We start from the raw sequence: 27,633 nt of genomic DNA on the forward strand, positions 1-27,633 counted from the left end.
AATATATTTTACTTGCCAGACAGTTGTAAATTTTCCGGGAAAGTACATTAGCCTGGAATATTATAACATATGTTTGAAAAAAAAATATTGTTCGAAAATAATAAAAAGCGTAATTTTTAGGTCATATGACCAAGCTTTTCATCATTAAATTAACAAAAGTAAAATGAACCAATGAAAAGTTTTATTAACAAGTCACATGACCTGTTATGCTTACGTTACGCGCTGCGCGCCGCGCCTCGGATCACTTCCGGGTGCGCTAACGCGGCGTGTCATAAAACGCATTACGCGACAACGTAGGTCAAGAATATAGTCTAAATGTCTCCACCAACCAGCGTTCAGAACACAACCCCTTTCAGTAGTCCAAAAAGTTCTGTTAAATGACAACAGAGGGGACAGGCAACAAGAACCATCAGTCAAAGAGGGGAGGGCAAGTTCTTCTCTTCCGGGTCATGTTGGGGCGCTACCGGAACTGATCGAATTGGTAGTCTACAGTGTTTCTGGATGTTTCAGACTAAAGCTGGCGTCAGCATGAGACCACTACCATCTCGTAGCTCCGTCGTGGCCATTCCACGAGCAATCATGGCAGCCGCTCCCCACCAGAAGCCTGCGGGAGTCGGAGGCCCCCATGACTTTTGTAGAATCTTCACGGCTGAGGGGACGCTTTTCGAGAATGGGATCCAAGCCCTAGCAGACAAGCGTCCGAGTTCCAAGGTGTCCCAGGGCCATTTTAGTGGACCAGGCCCAAAACCGAAGAGCCGGCCGCCATTTTGAGAGTCCTGTGGCAGCCGCCTATCGCTGCACCGCTAGAGCGGGCGCATCTCAACTACATGGTGAGCGAGACGCTGTAGTCGCAAGAGCGGGCGGAAAACAGCTGAATGGCGGAAGAGGCACAGTGTAGCAAAAGCGGGCGGAATGGCAACTAAAACGATAAAGGGGCGCCTCACTACAGCTTGTCTTCAGGTCAAACGGATTGTGGGACAAGGTCCAGAATTGAAGAGTCATCAAAAGGCAAAAAGTACCGCCGGGCCCCGGGAGCCGGCCGCCTATGTCGGGGGCGATCTCAGGCTACACCAGTGCTATAAGACTTGGGGAGGGTGTCGGAGCCAAGCGTCTTCTCCGAGTCCATGGCCATCACAGCGCCCCTCAGGGGCCTCCGTCAAGCTGTTTAGGAAGGTAACATATCATATTGTTTTCTAATGCAGTCAGGTCCACAAACGACACTCACTTACTTTGAGAATAGTGAAGCTGCAGTAGGAGGAAATAAGCTTCAGACAGTGTTACAAGCGCTGCTCAGAACTCTTAACTATGGCACCCAACATCCAGAACTTATGCTATTTGAGAATGGTAGTGACATCGAAGCATCTCGGGGACCAAAACCATTAACGTACTTTCACGTATGAAAATCTTACTTGGGGAGGGGGCAGGAGCGAAGCGCCCCCTCCCAGTCAGCGCCACCACACCGTATGTTGAAAATCTGAAGCCATCGTTCTACAAAGTCAACCAAACTTGGATTGAAAAATCTAGAAAAATGTACAAACTGAAAACCAGTTTTGGTCTGCATAGCATCAGTAACAACGCTTGAGTCAGCTTTGTGTCAAACCGCCATTTTGATTCAACAAAGCACAGGCATTGAAAAAGGCTGAAATTCAGAACTCTAAACTATGGCACCCAACATCCAGGAGCTTGCTATCCGGATCTTGGAGCCTTGTGCTGTTTTCGATCTATTCACACATTGGTCCACTACTGACATCATCTTATAAACCAACGTTATGTAAATAGTTTTTTAATAAAATGTTTTACCCTATTTCTTTGCTGGTGTGTTGTCTATATTTTTAATATTTGCATAGGGTTTGTCATTATTTTGTGCGGGAAGGGTGATGGAGCCGAGCTGTCTTGCAGCCCTCATGGTGTGGAGCTCAGTTCATCTCACTATTTTCGTATTTCTCAAGAAGGGTTGTTCCTAATATTTCTATTTTAGCGAGGTCAAAAAGAGATCCAATTAGTGGCCTACTGATTTTGCTCGATTACTTTTATTTTTTTACACGATTTTTCACTATCTGCAAAGACTAAACAGAGTATTGCGACTTTGTGCTTGTTTGTAAATAGAGAATGATCCAAAGAGAACCAATTCTAAAACAGTAAATGCTTGGACAACAATCAATCAAATGGAGAGACAAGGAGGTACGACGGATTACAACGGGGGTAAAGGCCTGCGTTAACTGCCCTTCTGTATCTGCAAAGAGAGAGTACTAACAAAGGCAAAAGAGGGGAGGGGGGGGGGGCAGCGTTCAAAGCACATCAGCGTGCATAAATACGAAAATGTTTTTATCTATCACGTACTTGACATTTTAAAGCTTTTCATATTTGCTATTAAAAAACCAATGAAATTCACAGAAAAAACCATAGGTTATAGTGGATATATAGTTAGGAATTTGCATTTACAAAACCTTGAAAATTCAATGAAAAAACCATAGGTTATAGGCCATATATAGTTAGGAATTAGCATTTACAAAACCTTATTTTACTCGCATAAAACCATTGAAATTCCATATATAGTTAGCTAACTATAAGCGCTAACTATATATCGCGCACCCGCAATCCACTGCTGATGATGTCACATATTACATCATTCATGACATGGTCAGTGACATCACTGATGACATCACTGATGACATCTCAAATGACATCACTGATGACAACTCAAATGATATCAATGATGACATCTCAAATGACATCACTGATGACAACTCAAATGACATCACTGATGACATCTCATTTGTCATCACTGATCACATCACTCATGTGATAATACAATGAACCTCTTCAGACTCTAATATAACCTTACATACACTCAGTATAAACAGACACTCACAGACTGTCACTCATCCATGGACTTACTCACACACCTAGTCAGTCATGCAAAGAATCAATCACACCTCCATTTCCTCAACTATACAGTTATACACATCTTACTTATTCAAACATATAATAACACATATTTACTCTCTTATATAATCCCTGATACAAGCTCACAGTGATCGATACAGCCACTCACACATTCACTGGCTCTTATGTTCAGTTATTTATATATCTCAACTCTCACATGTATTGTGTTTTACATACGTACTTACTTGCACATGTAGCAATGAGAAATCCATTCACTCACCAACACACCCATGCACAGTCAACCGCTCATATAGCTGTTTCCACATGCACTCTTGAACTCATACTCCTAGTGAATCAACTGCTTACACATCTATGCACAGAGTCACGCACCTCCCAGCCACCCACACACACACTCAGCCTCCCATTCAAATATTTGGGCAACCAATCAATAACCCATATGGCTACTCTTATAGCTACTGATCAACACAAGCAGCAGTTTACACAACAACAAACATACTGATGCACGAATTAAGACAGTTTAGTCACTAACCCATGCACTCAGTGAGACACATTTAATCACTCACTCATACAGTCAGTCATGCACCTACTAAATTCTTCATCCAGACACTTATACATCCACTCATTCTTCAATATGTGAAACATATTTTAACTTTACAGAAACATACAGTCACTGGATGTTGTAATCAGTGATGTCATCAGTGATGTCACTGACCATGTCATGAATGATGTAATATGTGACATCATCAGCAGTGGATTGCGGGTGCGCGATATATAGTTAGCGCTTATAGTTAGCTAACTATATATGGAATTTCAATGGTTTTATGCGAGTAAAATAAGGTTTTGTAAATGCTAATTCCTAACTATATATGGCCTATAACCTATGGTTTTTTCATTGAATATATATATATATATATATATATATATATGTATATATATATATATATATATATTCACTGAAAAAACCATAGGTTATAGACCATATATAGTTAGGGATTAGCATTTTGAAAACCTTATTTTACTCGCACAAAACCATTGAAATTCGCATATATAGTTAGATGCACTAACTATATATCGCGTACCCGCAATCCACTGCTGATGATGTCACATATTGATTGATTGAAACAAGCTTTATTGCGATATATAACACATATCTTAAAAAGCATTACAAAAGCACATGTATATTTAGAACACAAAACAATGTTAAAAATTTTTTCATTTCATTGTTTACATGGGGACGATGTGGTACATAGGAACTGAATAGGCAGCTAGCTATTGGGGTACTGTAGGTAGCTTCAATGTTCGGATCCGCCATGCCCAAGACAAGAATTTAGCAAGGCAGGTAGCAAACAGAGGGCGTGGGTCAGATTTTAAAATTCGTAGAGCTTCGAGATGGGATCTAGTTCCGAGACTCCTACACAAAGGCTTTAACCAGATGCGGCGAGGAGCAAGATAGGCTGGGCACTCGAAGAGTAGGTGGGGCACAGACTCTATCCTACTGCTACAAAAAGGACAAAGAGAAGATGGATGCAACAATGTCCTCCAGTTGGCAATCAATTTTCCCACTGGCAATAACCCCAACCTAAATTTGATGTATAATGATCTGTCCCAAGATTTAGTAATCAGATCTAAATATGGTTCACAGTAGGGGACTTCTTTGATCAGGAGAAATTCGGCAGAAGTTCTACTAAGTTTAGAATTGCAGTTTCTGTTGGCCATCACCCATGACCAGTATAGCGACTTTAGTGTCTGTTTGGGCGGGGCAGATCTGTTTGCCCACGCATCCTCAAGTCCCAGTTCGATGAGAAGACGCTTGACATCCTTGAGCCAGCGGATTTTGGACCAGCCCGGAGTTAGAAGTAGTTCCCTTAGTCCATCAGCATAACTAGACAATTCTGGTACCCTCCATATGCGTGCCCAGAGGAGAAGGGGGCGCAACCTCGCCTGATCCCCTATGGGACGGGTACCTGAGTCTAGGAGGATTGGGAGTGCAGGAGTGCTGTGCGGCAGGCCCATAAGGTCTCTGTGAAATTTGTTTTCCGCTCTTGTCAATAGATCTAAATTCTGGGTGCCCCATAGTTCGGATCCATACAGTGCTGCGCTCACCCCCCTTGCCCTGTAAATGTCCAATACAGGTCCAATGGGTTTAAGAACCGAGGCCCGATGTTCTTTCAAAAGTGCCCCCACAACCTTCTTGTGTACCAGCAATGCCTTTTGCAGGTGGGGTTGCCAGCTCATTGAATCACTTAAGCGAATGCCCAAATAGTCAAATTCCTTTACTCTTTCGAGAGGGACAGAGTCCAAGGAAGGTGGGATGACAGTTTTCTTCCGGGCATTCAGGACCAGGAACTTGGTTTTGGTCACATTTATAGATAGACCCCTTGCGTCGCAGAAGTCCTTGAAGCCAGTGAGTAGGCGTTGCAGACCTACTGGTGTTTTTGAGATCAGGAGGGTATCGTCTGCGAAGAGGAGAGTAGGGATTTTCCTGCCAGCCAGAGAAGGTGCGCCAGCAGGATGTTTAAGGAGATGCTCCGCCACTCCATTAACGTATAAAGAGAATAGAGTGGGGGCAAGCACGCAAACCTGGCGGACTCCCCTATTCACAGGAATGCGAGATGTTTTTTGGCCCTGGTCTCCCCACCTGATCTGAGCAAAGTTGCCCTCGTGTAGTTTTATGAGCATAGTTAGTAAGTGCTGAAGAATGCCCATTGTGTCCAAAGCTCGCCACAGTTGGTCTCGTGGGACTAAATCGAACGCAGTTCATACGTCTATGAAGGCAAGGTACAAACTGCCCTTACCAAGGACAACCACTTTCCAAAGGATCATTAGGAGCTGAAATGTTTGCTCGATAGTACCAGTGCCTGATCTGAACCCCGCCTGATAATCCGACAGGATTTTTCCTTCCTCTATCCACTGTTGGATCCTCCCTAGGACTACTTTACCCGCTATCTTCTGTGTAGAATCAAGCAAACTGATTGGGCGATAGTTCGCAGGGTCGTCCCGAGTCCCTTTTTTGAAAATAGGGACGACCTCCGCACCCTTCCATGAGTCCGGGAGGGACCCGCCCATCAGAGCGGCATTCAGAAGTGCGCCGATTAAACTGCTCCACTCAGTTGTGCTAACCTTTATTAAGTCACCTGGGATTCCGTCGGGCCCCGCAGCCTTATTCGGTACCAAACATTTGATTGCCCCCTCAACTTCTTTGATGGTAAAAAGATCAGCCTTGTTGAGTACTAAGCTATTAGGGTGAGGATGAACGCCAGGCAATTGGACCATAAGGCTAGATGTGGGGACTCCAATTGGGGAATAGAGCTGGGAGAAATGAGCAAACCACACCTCTCCAGTAATGTTACAAGTAATAAGGGAGTCATCGGGTTTGTTTTTCAGTCTCACCAGGTCCCAAAAGCCCTTTGAGTCTTTCCTGGAACTTGCCGCTCTTAGGTCAATCCAGAATTGAGTTTCGTGCTCAAGCTTAGCCGTAATTAGTGCCTTCCGATAGCATTTCCTGGCAAGTTTTATGAGGTTGGCATCCTTGGTTTTCACTGCTCTGATAAGTTCGCGTTTTGCAGAGCGACAGGATGGGGTGAACCAAGAAACTCCGTCTTTTAAGGTGCTTTTCCCCTTTCGTCTCCCAGCAGCTGGGGCGACAGTGAACAATTCTCCCAAAGCTTTAGTTGTTTCGGCGAAAAGGAGCCTGACGTCCACCGTACCAGGGCTCATAGCATCAAGCCCCGCTTTGACGTTGGACATTATGGAATATGCCAGGACCATCTTTCCTTCGTCCGTAGCAACTTTTCTCCATTTAAGCCTCCTTCCACAGTTTGAGGGGCACACATCGTGCGTAGATTTCCATAAATGAGGGGGAGGGTTTAGCTTCAAACCCCTCCAAGGGGATGACAATGACAATGCCAGTTGGTTGTGATCACTATCAGTTGTTGTTAAGACCTTCATGTCGAGCAGATGAGCCCAAAGCTTGTAATTAAGGAGAATATAGTCGATTCGTGAAGTGTGACCGACCCTGTTGTATGTGTGTGCCCCATTAGGATCGGATTTGGATCTGCCATTAGTTGCCCTTAAGCCAAATTCCATACAAAGGGCATTGAGATCTATGGCCCCCTGTGACCATTTTTTAATAGGATTGAGTGTTAGTAAGGGGATGCCTCTCCTATTGTCTTCCTCCCAAGTGTCTAGGATGTCATCACTGGAGAGAGGTTCGAAGGAACAGTTAAAGTCCCCAGCGAGTAAAACAAGAGAGTTAGCATTACATGTTCCAAGTTCTTCCTCTATACATGTCAGTGGCAACGTGGAGACACCACCCCTTGCCCCCCTAAGGTAGATGTTAAATATTTCCAGGTTTTTCCCCCCGGCCCTCTAACTGATATTCTCTGTAAATCAGGGGATTTTGTAGATAGGTGCCAAATAAAGAGGCCCAGAGAAATACTAGCCCAAATTAAAAGGCCACCTGATGGGCGCCCTTTGGTGCCATGTGGTTGTGATGCAGGAACAAAGTAGGTAGTATAACCCACCTTGTGACGGGGTTCTAAACACCAAGTTTCCTGTAGTATGCAGATCCCGAAGGAATCAATCAGGGTGTTCCAGTCGGGGATATTTAGGTTGCGAGCAAGACCAGCGACATTCCAGCTCAGGATCCGGAGCACGGTATCCGGTGTAGTGTCTGATACAATACTCTCAGTAGCCCTTGCTCCCAATGTTGAAACATTTACAAGGGGATTGGGCTCAAGGCCCAAGCTCCTGGGTACAGGTGGCGACATAACATCCATTATAAGATTATCCACTATGGGTAATGACCCCACCCCAGCTGTGGGTTTGCCTGCCGTGTGTATGGGTACAAGAGCTACCTTATCACTATAAATAGGTGCAAGTGTGGGTGACCATGATGTTGAGTTAGACGTGGGCGATATGGCTAGTGCATGGGCTTCCTTAAGGGTGTCATTACTCATCAGCCCCATGTCAACTTCGGCATCTAGGATTGGATGGTCAGGTAGATGGCTATTAGGAAGATAGGAGATGGAATCGCTATACGGTGACCTAGCGGCCTTTTCTACAAGAGACATAGCAAGTCTACACCCAGATATGCTACTCATAGGGATAAAGGGGGCTACAGTTGCAGGAGGCAAATTAGCCTTTGCGTCATAGGTTAAGTTAGGAGGCAGTGGGAGTCAGTCTACCTCTTCTAAACAGCCAAATCTGTTGGCGGTTGCTACACCGTGCCACCTCCTATTAGGACCCTGCCAATCCCCTCTCGACCCTCCACGAGCCGGATAGCGAGGGTATGACCAATCGCCCCCATAGTTTGGGGCGGGACGCGAGGGGTAAAAGAATGTTAGGGGTCTTGCAACTATAGATGATTTATCCTCCCCTGTGTTCCATGAACAAATATGTTGTGCAGTCTGGGGGCTCTCAAAAGAAACAACAATGCAGTCACCTTGGATAGTTTTACGTGACGATCCTCTCCAGGGAACTCTGCGCACCATGATGATGTCACATATTACATCATTCATGACATGGTCAGTGACATCACTGATGACATCACTGATGACACCTCAAATGACATCACTGACAACATCACTGATGACGTAATTCATGTGATAATACGATGAATCTGTTCAGACTCTAATATAACCTTAGATACACTCAGTGTAAACAGACACTCACAGATTGTCACTTATCCATAGAGTTACTCATACACCTAGTCTGTCATGCAAAGAATCAATCACACCTCCATTTCCTCAACTATACAGTTATACACATCTTACTTATTGAAACTTATTCTAACACATATTTACTCTCTTATACAATCACTGATACAAGTTTTCAATGATCCATGCAGCCACTCACACATTCACTAGCTATTATACACAGTAATTTATATATCTCAACTCTCACATGCACTGTGTTTTACATGTGTACTTACTTTGACATATAGCACTGAGATATCCATTCACTCACCAATACACTCATGCACACAGTCAACCACCCATACAGCTGTTTCCACATGTAGTTTTGAACCCATACATTTAGTGAATCAACTGTTCACACATCTATGCACAGAGTCACACACCTCCCAGCCACCCACACACACACACTCACTCTCCCATACAAATACTTGGGCAACCAATTAATTACCCATATAGTTACTCATATAGCTACTGATCAACACATGCAGCAGTTTACAGAACAACAGACATAATGATGCACAAATTAAGACAGTTTAGTCACTAACCCATGCACTCAGTGAGACACATTTAAACACTCTCTCATACAGTCTGTCATGCATCTACTAAATCCTTCATCCAGACACTTATACATCCACTCATTCTTCAATATGTAAGACATATTTTAACTTTACAGAAACATACAGTCACTGGATGATGTCATCAGTGATGTCATTTTATTTGTCATTAGTGATGTTGTCAGTGATGTCATTTGAGTTGTCATCAGTGATGTCATCAGTGATGTCACTGACCATGTCATGAATGATGTAATATGTGACATCATCAGCAGTGGATTGCGGGTGCGCGATATATAGTTAGTGCATCTAACTATATATGCGAATTTCAATGGTTTTGTGCGAGTAAAATAAGGTTTTCAAAATGCTAATCCCTAACTATATATGGTCTATAACCTATGGTTTTTTCAGTGAAATTTCAAGGTTTTGTAAATGCTAATTCCTAACTATATATGGTCTATAACCTATGGTTTTTTCAGTGAATTTCAATGTTTTTTTAATAGCAAATATCAAAAGCTGTAAAATGTATTCTTTTTTTTTTTCTCCAAAGTACGCTCCCCGGTTCGCTTACTGGTGCGCGTACCGGGCGCTCCCCCCGCGAAATTTTGAATTTTTTTTTTCTTTATTTTTGCATGTATCAGCATCCTAATCCTCCCTCCGAAAACCTAGAGGGTCACAAAGTGTCTACCGTGCCCCCTTCTACCCATTCCGAACATTGTTTGTCCTCCATTTTGTGTCTCAATTCTACCAATACTCAAAATGGAGGACTCCCGTAACGCTGCCGGTTCGTGTACCGGGGAGCGCACCGGTAAGCGCTCGATAAAAAAAGGTGGGAAAGTAATTTACAGAAAAACCACTACAGACACTTTCATCAAATACAGAATAGCCCCTATTACATAGCAGTCCCTACCATTTCCCCAAATTTGATGGAATTTCATTGTGAAAATGATGCTGTAAGCCTGATTAAATATCCTGAGGTAAATTACCTAACCAAAACACTTATGAAGTGTTAGAATTGACAACCAATCAAAATGCTACTTTCAATATCTTCTATTATTTCATGACATTTGATTGGTTATGTACCTGAATATATATAAAGAAAGAGAGAGAAACACAGCCTTTTTGACTACTACTTCTTGAAGTACATATCAAGTACATTTCAACTGATAACTTAAAGTTCTATTTGAAAGGTAAGATGTTATTTTAACAACTGAAGTATGTTCTGTACTGTAAGTTAATTAGGAAAACATTTTCTGATAGTTATATACTATCCCTCTGTAATACTTATAGAATAAAATAGACTTCTCTGTTTTAGTTATGGATGGAGTTAGACTTGTCTTGTATAATTAAGAATTGACTTGGAGTTTATTTCATAAATTTTTTGATATTTCTACTTCCAGTTTGATACCATACACTGCCCAACGAAAAAAAACACTGTTTAAAAAACCAAACTACCTGTCTGTACTTAAACCCAACAGTGCCCTATCTGTACTGATATATTTTTTTAAAATTCATTTTACAGCATACAAAATGGAAGGAGAGCAGAAAAATAACATGGAAATTGTTGCAGAATGCAACCAAGACACAGAAAATGATTCAGAATTCTTTGATGAATCAATGGACATAGAACTTCTGCAATGTGTTGAAGCTGTGGATTTCTTAATTGAAAATGAGTCAAAATCTGACCAAGAATTATTAGAAGTTCTTTTTAATTTTGAAAATAAATCAGAATAATACATTTATATATAATAATTCAAAAATAGTTTGAGACATTATTCATTTTTATATGTATTTTTTAAACTAGTAGCAAATTGATTTTAATGTAAAATCAGACTTTAAATATACTGTGCAACTTTAAGTTTGCTCATAGTTACTTCCTTTCTTCCACTACCTCATCTCCAATGTGTATTTAACATCTCTTTATCATCTCCTGCCTCCATGGTGTTTCTACTTTCCTGACAGACTACGCTATGAATTCCATATACCTCAATAACTTCTGAAACAACCTGCAAGATATCTACAAAGGAAACAATGTATTTTTATTTTTAGACTCTGCATTGGTACCTACATGTTGGTACTTAAATAAAATATATAAATACAAAAAAAAATAACAATCAATAAACATACAATATTTGAACATTCTTTCATCCTGTTTTCCCAATATTACGCTTTCCGGACCGCTTCCCGGTGCGCCTACCGAGCGCTCCCCCCGCAAAAAAACGATATAAAAATTATTATTTTTTAACCCCGCGAGGCCCTTTTAAAGCCCCCTCATCAAACCTAGGGGGTCAGGGAGGATGTACTCTGCCCCCTTATGCTCATTTCCCACCTTGTTTTTCCCACCTCTTGTGTCTCGATTCTACCGAGACACAAGATGGCGGCCACTCTTGACTGTTTAGAATGTTTACAGACACCGGAAAGCCAATCAGCTTTGCTTCGCGAAGTTCCGTTACGCGTCAGGTACGCGAACCGGAGCGCTAACCGGAGCGCGGTCACAGATATATCTGTTTTTTAAAACGTTAATTTCTCAAAATCCACTGGAGAACATATATTGAGACATAGCAAAGGCACGTCGGGCAAACCATATCTACAATTTTGCCAAGTTTCGTGTAAATCCATTCAGCCGTTCGAGCTAAAAGTGAGTCCAACCGCCATATGGAAAACTCAATGTTAAAAACGCGTTTTGGGACCCCCCTTTTTTCTCGGCCCCCCCTTGATGAAACCCCCCCAAATTTTCAAGGGCTGCTCAGAAACGAAATGTGAAATAGAAATTGGAGACCCAGTCGCTTTTTGTTTCTGCCGCTATTTTATTTTGAGCAGTTTTTTGTTATACACCACTATATTTAATCAGTAGGTGTTTTGGTTTATTTTTTTCAAAGGTTACAAGTTTTGTAACTTGTGGGGATTGTTCTATTTGTCTGGGAGTTTGCTGTGTCATACACAAGTGGGTATATCCTATGTACAGTGCTTACATTAAACAATATGGACAAACGTTTATGTTACAAATATGCAAACAACATTTCAAAAAAACAATTTTTACACAATATACATTTCCATGAGGAAAGAATGAACTGTACCCTACTAACTGATTTTCACACTAGACCATTTTTTAACTGTTGTTTGTGTATTTTAGGTCTAGAAGCGCAAAAGTGAAATTTTATGACTATTAAATATTTGTCATAATTTATAGATTATTCAGGTCAGCTTTGCGCTAAACAGAGTTCAATTATTCAGATGAACCAAAAAAACGCCGACGCGTTTCCAAGCCTGTGTGTTAATTCGTCAGGCTTTTCTTCAGGGCGTAGGTTAGGTGGGTACCTGTGTGAAAACAACATGGGATGTTTTGAGAATGGGGCCTCTCTATAACATTGAGTGAAAACGCTTCACATGGTTACATATGGTTTTACCTTTCCGCAGTTAATAGGTCTTCTGTTTGTCTTTCATAGCACTTCTCACTATTAGGACGTTCTGCAGGGGTAAAGGGCACAATATATATCTGTTCAATTTATTTGAACACTTGGTCTCTTTTCATTTATTGCTAAAATCAGTTTAATGTCAGGACGTCACTTTACCTATTTACTCTGTAGGAGCGGGTCTTCATTAAGGGTTCTGTATTTCTATTTTCGGATTGCTTTAACCACGCTTCTATAAACACACAAAGGCGGCTGGGTCTGATCTGGTGAGGAAGGTTTGGGCTGAGATTAGTTTAAGTCATTAAGCTTTACCGAACGTTATTTCCTATGCTTGAAACATTGCTTACTTTATATTTCAGCTCACAGGCTGACAGCTGCTCGCACACTGGAGGCGGCGTCCTGGTTATCTCATTTTCAGATTTCCTGCGTGTAGCTGGAAAGACGAAGGAATCGTTTTAATTATACGTTCCGCTTTTGTGCTCATATGCTTCTCTGCTAACCTCGGGAGAAACGAAATGTGCCATTTTCCTGAAAATTTCAGCCAATTCCGTCCACAAACGCCAAAGTTATTCGACATAGAATTTTCAAAAATCCCATAGGAAAAAAATCCTAACTATATATACCTACTGGCGACCGCCAGTAGGTAATATATATATATATATATATTTCTATACCGTTGGTTCATTTTGGCCAACTTCTCCTCTGTCACATTTGTGATTGGTGTACCGGATATCAGCTCTTTCCCATTTACTGTCTCATGTATATATGCCTTTTTATCTGTTGGATTCTATGATTCATTTTTTGGTATGCCAATAACCTTTTCTCTACGCCTCAGAAGGCCCTCCCTATAGTAGACAGTTTTTCTGTGTTTTTTAATGTTGTTACTTTTAAACTTGTATTTGTTATTTGCCTTTTGAAAGAATGAAGTGGATAGAGACAATGATACCAATATATTAATGAAATTATGTTTTGAGATATACTGGTGATTACACGAACATGCACTTTATGAATTTGAACTTCAAGAACTTCAAAACAACTTGCCTTTAAATTAACAGTGTTTTTAAATAAAATAATATAAATGTGTATACTCGTACTCATGCCAGAGCACCTGCTGCTCATATAGGATTTCACTTCCTAGCTGACCTGTGCTCCTTACAATTTCTAACCTCTAATCATCTGTTTTATGCATGCCTTTCAATTGTGTCCCCTGTGCAGTCTCTCTTACCAGACGTCCTCCTCACTACGCCAGTTCCTAGATTACTGCGTTCTATGATTATCGGACTTCTCCCAAACAATCCTGGCTACATATGGACTATTTCAAGCCCTCCTTTCAAATTAATTTGCCTCCACGATACCATGTGACTGTCACCATCGATGAGTCCTCTATTTCTATAGAGCCCCATACCGGTCGTCAACCCATACCAGTCGTCCTGGTTGCCTGTGGTTGTCCTCTCAGATGCCTAAATTCTTCCTCTTGCCTTATTGCAGACGGATAGCTTCAGCATTCTTCAGGAATGCTCAGTTTTCTATGCCTCCTTGGTATTTGGTCTTATACTGATTGGATACTTGTAAAGTATGAATGGAGGCTTTATGTAAAGTAAGGACGTTTATTTGAAAGGAGCAAGGCAGGATGCAGCCTGCACAGGTCTTCTTCCTCAGCAACTGTCTTCCCGTTGGCGCTGCAAGGAATATAGAACTTTGCAGAAAGAGCACGAGGAAGACAGAAGATTGGAATGAAAACAATTCTACAAAATATAAACATGACAATAATGTAAATAATCCCTACATTAACAACGTCTCCTCCCTTCTCAAGTTCCCTCCTGGGTACCCTAGCGGGCTTTGTATCCATCCTCAGCACACTGCTACTAGGGTGCCACCATCAATGCCCCCCCTATTGGAATATCCCTTCAGCATTTACACAGGTACCTTAGTTTTACCGTCCTCGACTAAATTGGCCACACCGGCTTCCAAATATCACTTTTTTCTCTATCCTTTCCCGCTCTTTCTTCCTTTACAGCACAACAAATTTGTAACCTGGTCCTGAAGATGACCTTTACTTACTACAGGTCTCTGCGCCATTGACCACTCACCACAAATTCTGTGGTTCATCAAATTACGTACCTCCTTTAAATCCTTGTAAATTAATTTGAACCACCATTGTATATATACATTATTGTTTTGTTTGCGCCGATTTTCGCAGTTTGATTTGTCACTTGCGCCGTTCACCTTGTTTCTCACGAGCACATTTGTGTACATGTTTGTACAGGTTACACGTACATTCAGTGTAATATAGCGCCGTCATTGCTTTTTTTAACTTTGTCTAAATACAGACTGCGCCTCGGCATTTGTTGCAATAACCATTACTGCATCCCTATCTCCTCATTCTTGCAACTATTGTGCATGGTTTCTGAAACTGTCTTTGAATATTACCTGTTGAGACGTTGTTATTTTTTTATGAAAAGGGGGGCCTCTTGGCCCCCCCGCCCGCATGGCGGCGCGGCGACCGTCCCCCTCCTCAGAGCTTCTCGGTGGAGGGGCGTGCCCTTCTGGGCGCGCCTCGCCACCGATTGGTTTGCGCCCCCCCTTGACCCGGATGTCATTTTAGGGCTTCCGGGTCGGGTGGGCGAGCTGAAGGAGGGGCTGGGTGGGGGCGTGTCCGCCCTCACCTGGCCCCTTGGGGATAAAGAAGCGGGGAGCGCCCAGGAGACCCTCTTGTTCTCTGGACGCTCCCCCACAGAGTGTCGTGCCCCGCGCTCGGGGCTTCTTGTTTTACTAAATTTTTCGCTTTATATTGCAGGTTCTCAGGCGGTTGATTTGGAGCCGGTTCATACTTCGAGGCAGCATCGCGAGCGGAGTCGGTGTTGGGGTTTACTTCGGAGGAATCGCGGGAGCTGTGGTCACCGTGAGACGGGGCGGCTGGGGAGCGGGTCTGAGAACAAGTTGTTGTCGATCCGACAAAAGGTATTTTGCGGGGGGTTGGTGCCACATCGGGGACCTGTGGGCCACACGGCGGTTTAATTGAGGAAGCGTTCGGCGCTTGGGTGCACACACGGACCCGGGCAGTATCGGCGGTATAACAAGTCCTTTGTTTTGGCAATACGAGGGATTTCCCGCCTTCTCAAGGGAGCGGAAAGGGGTACCGGTTGTGTAATTTTTAAATACCACATTGCGCTTTGTTTTCTCCGCGCCTATCGGCATAATCGGGCGGGGTTTGGTGCAGCTTACGCGTGGAGGGAGCGGAGCAGGGTCGATCAGGGCAGGACCTGGAGGGGAGACCTCTCCTTTTAGTTAAAGTGGGCAATTTTGCGTAAATTGGTGAATCGCCATTACAAAGAGGGGTTATTTATTTATCATAACAGTTCTTGGTTTGAGAGAGGGTTACTTGGCAATTTGATGACCCAACGAATTTGGTGTTTTTTGTTTAGAAAGTTAACAGAAGGGGGTCCAAGCCTCCAATAAAGTCAATCTTGGTGTTCATAAACCTGCTCCTGCTTTATATTGCTCGGTATTGATATAATCTTCTATTACAGGCAATTAACTACATTATTGGTGCAGTTCGCTCACAAGAAGGGATATAAGACGTCGTTGCTGATCCAATACCGGCTGGCTGCACGCAGGATTTATCGGTAAGAGGGGAGCGGGGGCTAGCATCCCATAGCTTCTAGTTGCCGCCGGGTGGGTCTACGTTAGAGTTTACTCACCCCTGACAAACCGGATAAGCCGGGGCGTTGCGGTTGCTGTTGTATGGTGCTTACAGCCCCCTGTACATCCTCCAGCTGGTGAAGGTACAGAGCGCACGGTCTGTTAACATAAGGAGTGTAGGGCAGAGGCGTGCGATCATGCCAGGGCAAAGGGGTGGTAAAAGGGGGTCTAGCATGGAGGCCATGATGCAGGCTATGATGCGGGAAATGGCTCAAATTAGCAAAAGATTGGGTAAGGTTGAAGAGGCCCGCATGAATGATAGACTCGCTGACCCCCCGGGCCCATCAGGGAGGCCAGTACGGGAGAGAACGGCTCCTTTGCCAAGGGGTGATTTTGTTACCCCACCTAAGAAATCCAGGGCAAAAAAGCCTAGGTTCAGTTCCCAACCCCGGTGCCTTTAGAACCAGTTCCCACTGTACCAGTACCCACGATACCAGCTCCAGTGGCACCACTGCCAGCGATCCCAGCACCAATGGCACCGGTGCTCCCTGCTGCTCCGGCTGCTCCTACAGCACCTATCCCCCCTCCACCTGGGGGACTGGCACCAGTCCCGGGTGGGCCATCGCCACCGGCCCCATTACCTAATATGCCTGGACCCCCAGATGTTCCTCCTGGGGTCCCAGATGTGCCGGCGGGCAGTCCGGACCCAGTCCCTGTTGAGTTGGAGTCTCAGATAGCGGCATTATTGCCTTGGCTTCGAAAAGGGGGTGTGTGTCTTCCCTCAGCCGACCATGCGGCTGAAGCAGTTAAATTGGTGGAGAAAATTAAGGCTGCAACAGCGGCTGATAGTATTGCGGTGCCCATATCTTCTTCACTTACAGGTTCCAGTTCAGCCCAGCCAAGTGGAGATAGTGTCCCACCAACACAGGCGCCCGTGAATGGTAAGTAGGTGGCGCTGCCCCTTTTGGGGGACGGCGTTGTGCCATCCAGGAGTGAAAACTTAGGGCAACATGTGTCTCAGGCAGTGAAGGAAATGATTTGGGCGGGGAAGTATGTATACATTTATTCCTTGTTGTTGGACAATAGGGAGATGGAACAAGCTAAGTTAATGAAGGAATGGATGCATCCAAGTGAATGGAGGGCTCAATGCTCCAGATTCAAGGTAGAGGAAACGTTGAAGAATTGGATCAGGGCCTTTGCTGTCCTTTCTGCGATCACAGCTGAACGGCCCCCAAATGTCCAGGCAGCTATGTCTTGCTACATGAGTAGGATTGTGAGGTGGAGCGATCAGTATACCGGCGATGCCTGGAAGGAGTATGATATTAATTTCAGGAAGGCCAAAGAGTTTAATGCATCTTTAGCGTGGGACACGGTGGATTCCATGTCATGGCACCAGCAGTTCTCAGGGGACACGGCCCCTACACAGTCTACAAGCCCTCCCAGGGTGTTCTCCGCCAGGCCCCAACAGCCCTTTCGGTCACACCAGGGGAATGAGGTCCCGGGAAGAATAAGGGGGGGGGGTCAGAGAGAAAAGGGGTGTGTTGGGACTTTAATAAGCGCTCCTGCTCAAGGCCCCAGGGTACCTGTAGATTTAGGCATGCGTGTTCAATTTGTGGTCACCCGTCCCATCCCGAGACAACGTGTAGGAACAAGCAAGGTAACCACGGTCACAGGGGAAGGGGGAAGCCTGAGTAATTCAGTCCGGCTGGCCCCTCCAACGCCAATAGACGTTTTTGCAATGATCCCCTGGTTGAACAGATACCCTGATCGCACAGCTGCCACTCTATTGCAAGAAGGTTTTTCTCAAGGTTTTAGGATCCCAGCAATGGGTTACACAGGTAGCCCACTCTGCAATAATCAACTTTCAGTAACACAGAATCCAGAGGTGGTGGCCGCTAAGATTTCCAAAGAGTTGTCCCTAGGCAGGATAGCAGGCCCCTTCCAAGAGGTGCCGGTTCCCAATTTTGTGTGCTCTCCGTTGGGGGTAGTACCCAAGAAGGAAAGGGGCCAATTTAGACTGATCCACAACCTATCGGCCCCGAGGGGGACATCCTTGAATGATGCAATTGATGAGGGGATTTGTAGTGTCAAGTATGCCTCATTTGATCAGGCGGTTGATTTATTGCGTGCTCTGGGTACAGGTGCATTAATGGCAAAATCTGACATAGAATCTGCTTTCCGCCTTCTCCCTGTACATCCCCTGGATCACCACCTCTTAGGTTTCACTTTTGATGGCAAGTTTTACATGGACAAATGTATGCCTATGGGCTGTTCCATATCATGTGCATACTTTGAGACATTTAGCTCATTCCTAGAATGGGCTATGAGACAGGTCACTGGCCACCAACAGGTCATGCATTACTTGGATGACTTCCTTTTCTTGGGGGCGGCGGACTCTCAGGAGTGTGCTTGGGCATTGCAGGAATTTTGCGTGCTCATGCGTGCTTTTGGGGTCCCGCTGGCACCAGGGAAGACGGTTGGACCAGCCACCTGCCTGGAATTCCTTGGCATCGAAATTGACTCCGTGGAGGGATGCTTCAGGTTACCCAGGGACAAGGTGTCTAAGTTTAAGGCAGCTCTGCGCCAATGCCTAGGTAAAAACAAGGTTTCTTTGCAGCAGCTGCAGGAAGTAGTGGGGCAGTTGAACTTTGCTCTACGGGTCATCCCTATGGCCCGCCCGTTCTCACGCTCCATTGCTCAGGCGATGAAAGGGTTGCGGGAGAAGCATCACCGCACTAGGCTGTCATCTGAGGTGCGCCAGGACATGCATATCTGGTTGGCATTCCTGGAGGACTTTAATGGCAGGGTAGTGTGGTCAGCTCCCCCTGCTACATCAGCAGAGTTAGGCCTGTGGACTGATGCGGCTGGGAGTGTGGGCTTCGGTGCCATCCTTGGGAACAAATGGGTCGCCCAGCGGTGGCCGGAAGAATGGAGAGCACAGGGTCTGACAACCAACATTGGCTTCTTGGAACTTTTTCCGATATGGGTGGCATTGAAGGTCTGGGCAGAACATCTATGTAACCAATCAGTGGTGTTCTGGTCGGATAACATGACAGTGGTGGAATGTATAAACCAACAAGGGGCTCGCTGTCCGTTTATACTACGCCTGATTAAAGAGATTGTGCTGCAATGCTTAAAGTGGAATGTAGTTTTCAGAGCCAAGCATGTGCCTGGCATCCTCAACAATGCTGCTGATTCCCTTTCTCGTTTTAAAATGCAGGTCTTCAGGGAACATCTTCCTGCAGCAGACCCCTCGCCAACACACTTCCCGGCAGTTCTTTGGCAGATTGGTGCCCCAGATTACAGGACCTCGTGGTTGCTAGCTTAGCCCCCAGGACCAGGACAGCATACGAAGGGGCGTTTTTGTCTTACTGTAATTTCTTGGGTCAGGAATGGGCAGTTAAGTGGGCACAGGAGGCCAGTTTTGAGGCCTATTTAGAATGGATGCACAAGGAACGACGCTCCGTGACAGCGGCAAGCAGGCATAGGGCAGCGGTCTCTTTCTTTGCACAGACTAAGGGCATGCGAGATCCCACGAATACCTTTATAGTTCGCAAGGCTTTGAGGGGATGGCGCCGGCTGCAGGGACACTCTGTAGATACGAGAAGGCCCATTGGACTGGCCCGGTTGGCATCATTACTGGAGGCATTGCACCAGGTCTGCAGCTCACAGTGGGAGGTCCTCCTGTTCAAAGCTGCATTTTCCCTGGCCTTTTATGGGGCCTTAAGGATTAGCGAACTGGTGGCAGGATCAAAAGTGGATAAATTGGGTGGCCTCCAGCGGTCTAGCATTACCATCAGAGAGGATACTATGTGGGTGACAATTCAGAGGTCCAAAACAGATCAGGAATCTCGGGGTCACACCATAGTGCTCCAACGGGCTCGGGCCAACCCTTGCTGCCCGGTCTCCCACGTGGAGATTTTCCACGGACAGCGAGGGGGCACGGCGGGGGGTGCACTGTTGTGTCACGCTGATGGGACACCATTAACTAGATTCCAGTTTAAGAGAGTCCTTGAGTTAACAGTCAGACAGGCAGGGTTAGATCCTAGAGAATTTGGCACCCACTCCTTTAGGATAGGGGCTGCAACTGAAGCGGCATTAAGGGGTCTCTCAGCTGAGGATGTGAAGAGCATCAGGAGATGGACATCTGAGTGTTATAAACGTTATGTACGAATTGACATGTTGTAACAATTTGGTCCTCACGCTTAGTATGTTTTGGTTTTCAGTTTCTCAAACCTGTGACGCGGGGGAGGAACTCACCACCGGGCGTCAGCGGACAGTACCATCACAGCACGAACAACAGGATGAACACAAGACAAAGGTTATCTGGATTGTGGGGCACTCTTACGTGAGGCGTGCTGAGCGTGTTTTTCTTTCAGGAGACCATCAGGAAAGGGCAGCGCGTAAAGGGCTGGCTATCTCATTCTTTGGGGGGGGGGGGGCCTGTGCCTCAGCCAGTTTAGGGGTTTTTTCCAGGGACTTTTAGCTCAACAGCCCTCCACCCCGTCGGTGGTGATACTCCATGTAGGGGAGAATGATTTGGCGAAGTTAGGGAGGCGCATCCTGATTGAAGAGATCATCTCCACGGAAGGGTGGGTGGCCAAGACTTGCCCGGGTTGCATTGTAGTGTGGTCTCAACTTATTCCTCGTTGGCAGTGGCGAGGGGGGGACTCGGTCAGGGCTTTGAATCACTCGGTAAAGAGGATCAACACTCAGTTGGACAAACTATTTCGAGCCCCCCGGTTGCAGACAATTCCACATGGATGTATCTGGGGCGAAAGGTTCTACCTGAAGGATGGGGTTCATTTAACCGAGTCAGGGAATGTCCTTTGGTCTAATAATCTCTGGGCCTGGTTGGAGGGTTATGCTGGGTAAACACACTCCTGGGTGAATTCCTGAATAGGGGGAGGCCAGATCGTTGGTTAACAATGCTGGCCTGTGGCGGTAAGGTCATGACCGGTGAGCAGCTATTTTAAGGTCTGAGGGGGCGGGCATCATCCCATGGAGGTTCCCGCCCAAGGGGAGGTGTCCTTGGCACCTCATAGAACTTCAGGGGCAAGGTAATTGCTGTTCAAAGGGGCGCGGGTTGGAGTAGTCACGCTTTCCTTAGGCTGGTAGCCACCCCGCGCGTGCATACTCATGACGTCACCGGATGGCGCAGAGTAAGGGCCCTCCTTTAGTGGGTAAATGGAGTTCACGACGTGGACCGGGTAATTACCAGGCCCGGCTACGCATGCGCACATCTCTGGGTGAGGCGCAGCTAGTAATTGGAGTCACAGCGTGGACCGGGTAATTACTAGGCCCGGCTGCGCATGCGCACATCTTAGGTGAGGCGCAGCTAGTAGGACCTGACACCGGTTAGCGACCTTGCCATATGGCCAGAAATGTAGTATACAAAAATCTAGCTGAGGATGTTAGTTTCGGTTAGGAAACAACCTGTATTAGAGTCTCTGTTAAGGTTAGTCTCTCAAGCTTGTTGACAATAATGTATCTAATGTCCTGCTGATTTTTTTATAAAGTATTTATCATGCTATTAAATTTTTTTTATTTTATATCTTAATAAATACGGCCGGGGGTCCCGCGACCCCCGCCTTCCAAAGATAACCATGTTTCGTGTTCATGTGTCCGGGAGTTGGTGTGGTCAGTTGGGAGGGGGGCGGCAGCCAGTCGCTGACCATGTGAAAAGGGGGGGCTCTTGGCCCCCCCGCCCGCATGGCGGCGCGGCGACCGTCCCCCTCCTCAGAGCTTCTCGGTGGAGGGGCGTGCCCTTCTGGGCGCGCCTCGCCACCGATTGGTTTGCGCCCCCCCTTGACCCGGATGTCATTTTAGGGCTTCCGGGTCGGGGGGGGCGGGCTGAAGGAGGGGCTGGGTGGGGGCATGTCCGCCCTCACCTGGCCCCTTGGGGATAAAGAAGCGGGGAGCGCCCAGGAGACCCTCTTGTTCTCTGGACGCTCCCCCACAGAGTGTCGTGCCCCGCGCTCGGGGCTTCTTGTTTTCCCACCCACCATCCCTGGAACTACTTCGGTTGAAGCTGTATTAGTCCAATGTATATATACTTTGCTGGGTTATTGCTAGCACAATGCCGGGTTTAACGTGCTTTATGTGACTAAAGTATTTGTTGATAATTGTTATTTTAGGCCTTTTTTCCCCGTTTAGTGAATTATGCTATAATATGCTGTGTTGTGGTGTTTGTGTTAGGACCTTCTTTCCTTTGTAGCGATATGTTGATTTTGATGTGATATGTAGTTAGAGTAGTTGTCCTTTAGCTCTTTTCTTCCATAGGTCGTCGTATTTATTAGGTTTGGGGCATGCGGTAAGGTCATGACCGGTGAGCAGCTATTTTAAGGTCTGAGGGGGCGGGCATCATCCCATGGAGGTTCCCGCCCAAGGGGAGGTGCCCTTGGCACCTCATAGAACTTCAGGGGCAAGGTAATTGCTGTTCAAAGGGGCGCGGGTTGGAGTAGTCACGCTTTCCTTAGGCTGGTAGCCACCCCGCGCGCGCATACTCATGACGTCACCGGATGGCGCAGAGTAAGGGCCCTCCTTTAGTGGGTAAATGGAGTTCACGGCGTGGACCGGGTAATTACCAGGCCCGGCTACGCATGCGCACATCTCTGGGTGAGGCGCAGCTAGTAATTGGAGTCACAGCGTGTACCGGGTAATTACTAGGCCCGGCTGCGCATGCGCACATCTTAGGTGAGGCGCAGCTAGTAGGACCTGACACCGGTTAGCGACCTTGCCATATGGCCAGAAATGTAGTATACAAAAATCTAGCTGAGGATGTTAGTTTCGGTTAGGAAACAACCTGTATTAGAGTCTCTGTTAAGGTTAGTCTCTCAAGCTTGTTGACAATATTGTATCTAATGTCCTGCTGATTTTTGTATAAAGTATTTATCATGCTATTCAAATTTTTTAATTTTATATCTTAATAAATACGGCCGGGGGTCCCGCGACTCCCGCCTTCCAAAGATAACCATGTTTCGTGTTCATGTGTCCGGGAGTTGGTGTGGTCAGTTGGGAGGGGGGCGGCAGCCAGTCGCTGACCATGTATACATTGGTGGATAGATGAGCAGGGATGAAAAAGGATGGCCAACTAAATGAATCAGTAATTGAATGAATGAGTCAGTGCATGAATGGATGCTTGAAGTGGCCAGAAAATAAATGTGCTGAACACTATTTTGCCATCTTCCAATGCATTTCAAAGATTGGTTAGAATCTGGGAACTGTTGTGAACGCTTAAGAAAGCTTGATGTGTGTGCCTCAAATTAATCTTTTCTGTGGGTCAGATCAGCAGGAAAAGACATGCCTCTCTGTGGGTCACTGGCATCTTTGTCACTATCACGTGGCAGGCTGTGTACCTTAGGTTTCACGTCTAGGCACTTTCGTCATGAAGTAGTTGGCCTAAGATTAAACCAAAAAAAATGATTCTTTTCACTCCTTGTCCATTTGCAAGTACAGACATTTTGAATGGTACACACTTAAGTACAAAAACCCCTGAGGGATTCATAGCCGGATCCACACCAGTCAAAACTACCATTAAAGGTAATAGCTTCTCTTTGGAATTAGCCATGCTGCATGCTGACAATATATAATCCACCAGAATCAATTCACTGTATAGTTTCATTCCTTTGGCAGAGGTTCACTGGAGAATCATTGAAATCTTGAAGATTCATGAAACGTGCTGGTATGCTGTGTGGAAAGTGAATTTTCAAGGTTTCTGTCAACAGAAAACGTTATAGTGCAGCATGTTATAGCTTCTTGTAGCAAAATGGGAAAAGGTGAACGAGACACTTCCTTTGTTTTTCAACAGTGGATATTCACTTGTGTGCTACTGTACATTATCTGCAATCCTTATTGTGTATGAAAAATCATCACAGCAATGTTTAAAAAAATGAAATGGATAGTCGGAATCAAAGAATTCCTGCAGTGGCTAGGAGTACCACTGGTTTATATAACGAACGTGGAATCAGAATTCTCAGAACATGAAGCAGAGGGCGGTTCATCTAGTGAGTTTCTGCATGTTTTTGCCCAACTGGACGCCTCACTTTGACCCAAAAATACATAGAAATAGGAAAGTGGAAACAGGCTCGGCATATAGTTGTTGATCAGGCACTAACTGAAATTCGATTTACTGAAAAATATGGAACACAAAATTATATAGTGATAAAGGTTTGGTGCCGTTAACACTGCTTTTGTCTTAGGCATTAACTTGTCGGGCTGGTATAATGTGTCTGGACCGGTAAAGTCTCTGTACCTTGAGGGATAGCCAGTGCTTACTTTGTAAAATATTAAGAGGCAGATTTATGTTAACTGGCGCATCCCCAGGGATGCGCCAGTTAACGTGCGCCACTGCCCCGCCACCAATGGTGCGCCGCATTTATGATGCGGCGCACCATGGTGCAAGTTAGTGAAGATGCGTGACGCATCTCTCGGCGTACGGGCGGCGCATTGCAGGAGTCATGTCGCGAGTGCGACATGACTCCTGCAATGCACAGGAGCCACCTCTTCAATGCATGGTGCGTCACCCTTACGCCTGCTTCAAGCAGGCGTAAGGAATTGACGTAGAAAGTGACTGAGTGAAATCTCATAGATTTCACTCAGCCACTTTTAGGAGGCGTTCCTGCGCAGGAACGCCCCCCCTGCGCAGGAACGCCTCCTTATGGCGCAGGGCTTTCCAACGTGACGCATCTCCTAGATGCGTCACGTTGTAAATAGGGCGCATTGTTTGCGCCGCCGTTGCGTCACATTCAGTGACGCAATTGTGGCGCAAGGAGGCGCAAGGGCCTCATAAATCTGCCCCACGGTGCCAGGGCCCTGACCAGGAGGCCACTGTAGCTTGCTCCACCCATTGCCCCATCATCGCTGCCAATGACAGTACCAACACAACTACTAACCATCTCTCTTGCCTGCAAGTATGACACTTCAGAATCTTCAAGGTTCCCAAAGCTAAAGAAAAGGCTGGGGGGGCATGCATTAGTATTTTGTAATGTATATTGTATTCATGAGTAACTGTTATTCGACTCATCACAAAATTAGATGAGAAGCACCACAATGTGACAGGCTGTCATAAGTGTGGTGATGACAAGTGCCGGTGCCGAGCACCAGAAACAAACAAAGCACTGAGGATAGCCCTGATTTATCAACATGTATGACTTGCCTAGTTCTGCTTTCTATGGTCTGAAGGTGTGAAATCTGTGTAACACTTAAATCCTCCATTCTATCCCTTCCATGTTGATTCACATTAATAAGATATGCCGAGAATCCCCTTGCAAGTCTCAGAGCATGAAAATATTTATATATTTTTTGAGTTGCTTTTCTAAAACTGTGATAGTTAAACCCATGTATGTAATGGTTGTGCTGTAAAATGCACTCTTTTCCCTCATTTTCCCTCATTTTCTTTGGTGTGTTTTAAGGGACAAGGGAACCCAGTATTTGATTGGTCTGGGACCTTGGGTATGTATGGAGTTACTAAAGACATTGGTCCCTAGACAGCTGCAGAGTTTGCTAAGTAATAAATATAGGCTAGGTATCTTCTATATTCTTTGTCCAGCTGGACAGAATTTTAATAGTCAATAAATATGTTAAAAAAACATTTACACATAATACAGGTGGGACACTACCAGTGTCCTACTACCACAATACAACAAACAAGGGATTGGGTAAACGGTTCAGGCAACAGAAAGAAGTCTAACAACATATCCTCAAAGTAGACTTAGGTGAGATGAAGACACCATAGCACGATAAAGCTAATCAGTATAATAGCATGCATATGGTGTACAGATCGTCGACTGTGTTTCGATCCCTATGTTAAAATAAAGGGATCGTCTTCAGGACAGTAAAAATTCATGCCTGTATACTTTCAAATCTAAGACAGAATGTACTTTTTGTCTAATTGTAGACCAAATTGGCTACACAAGGTACAGACCACATATTGGAAGGAGACAAAATTATGGGATACAAGGAAAACAAAAAATGAAAACAATAGGTGAAATTGGGGCTAAGAATTCCTTCAATTTCATGGAAAATTGTGACATTTGTGGTGATGAACTAGAGAAGAGGAACAGTGACAACAATGGCCGGGGTTGAAGGTGAACGACTGTGGAATAAAGCAGAATTGTTTGCTTTGTTTCCCAGGATAGAAGTTGATGCCCCACCACTTTTAAAGCTTACCTATTGCCACTGGTGCATTGACAGAGTGAATGTTCCATTAGTGGGAAAAACATGTCTACTAGCAGACAGAATCAATGTGCATTAAGTAAACTTTACAAATATTTTAAATACTAGGATATCAATGCTTGGAATAAGATCAAATAATGGATGACTGTGAGATCACTATGGATTTGTCACAAGTGACATAGTGGTGTGTCATGTAGATCAGGTCAGAGGGGCTTTCTGGGAGCCACGTTTGTTGGGCAGTGCATAGCAGGTGGGCATTGCTTCTTCTATTGCATGTATATATATTCGGTTGTTGTACATTTTGGCCTGAAACACGTATCAGGCACCCTTTCCCTGTTTTCACTGCAGATCACCTATAACAAGGTGCAGCAGATTCAATCTGATTCAGTGCACCTGACTACACTAAAACAAACTATTTTCAGCACAGGCATAACAGCGTTTGCCTCCACTGAGATCGCATTAGTGAAAGACAGCACCATGGTTTGTGGTGGGCCTGTCTTAGAAGACAGGTAAAGGCAGTCCTGAACAGGCAGGTGCAGTGCATTACTGCACGCACCTGAAGCTGTTAGTCTAAACTCAGTGCTGCCCTCCCTAGTGGTGCCCCTTAGGGGGGGAACACTATGTGGTACACATCAGTGTGCTTACCAACGCTTTTTTCGACTCTGTGGCCACACCATGCTGCACGAAGTTTTGGTTGTAGTCTCCGTAGATGGATGGTTGATATCGTATGTAGGCTAAATATTTTCAGTGAGACCGGTTTGGCTTGTTGAGTCCAGTAAGGGTGAATCATGGACATCGTACTTAATGGGAGTCGTTTGCCCTGGAAGGTGCAGACAGAAGTGTTTTATAGTAGCTGAAGCACTGCCTATCAGAGGTTGTTGTAATTCATGCAGACATCCTATCAGCTGTGGTGGAAGGGACTTAATTCAGTTGATACGCAATGCAATGTACTCCTTAATGATACTGAGCCAGAGGACTTAGTCCTGAAGAGACCCTTTCACTCACACGGGGTAAAAACTTTGACAACTTTGTCTCTTGGTTCACAGATTATTTCATTTGTACAATGTTTTATGCACATGTATGATAGAAAAACTGTAATGAAGCAGGGTGGATTTATGGTGGCTTTTATATATATTTGATGTGTTAATGCACTCTCTTAAGCACTGCTTCATCTGCACTTTTTTTCTATTAAGTTGTACTGTTATTTTCATACATATTGGATAATATAGAACATCAACAGAATCCGCC

At 45.1% G+C, this 27,633-nt stretch overlaps 1 protein-coding gene across 3 annotated transcripts in view; it reads right to left on the reverse strand.

The window, feature by feature from the left end:
* The window catches only part of LOC147723120 (rho GTPase-activating protein 28-like), a 1,353,671-nt gene that overhangs the window by 1,036,087 nt on the left and 289,951 nt on the right, over positions 1-27,633 (reverse strand). Inside the window, exon 1 of one of the 3 annotated variants that reach the window (XM_086965472.1) lies at positions 12,915-12,929. The exons of the other annotated variants lie outside the window; for them this stretch is intronic. The gene's annotated coding sequence lies outside the window, so the exon portion shown is untranslated. Of the gene's footprint in view, positions 1-12,914; positions 12,930-27,633 lie in introns of those variants that run through there. 3 annotated transcript variants of the gene reach the window in all.

The sequence above is a fragment of the Lissotriton vulgaris genome, chromosome 4_1 (assembly GCF_964263255.1).
Source record: "Lissotriton vulgaris chromosome 4_1, aLisVul1.2, whole genome shotgun sequence".
Taxonomy (NCBI): Eukaryota; Metazoa; Chordata; class Amphibia; order Caudata; family Salamandridae; genus Lissotriton; species Lissotriton vulgaris.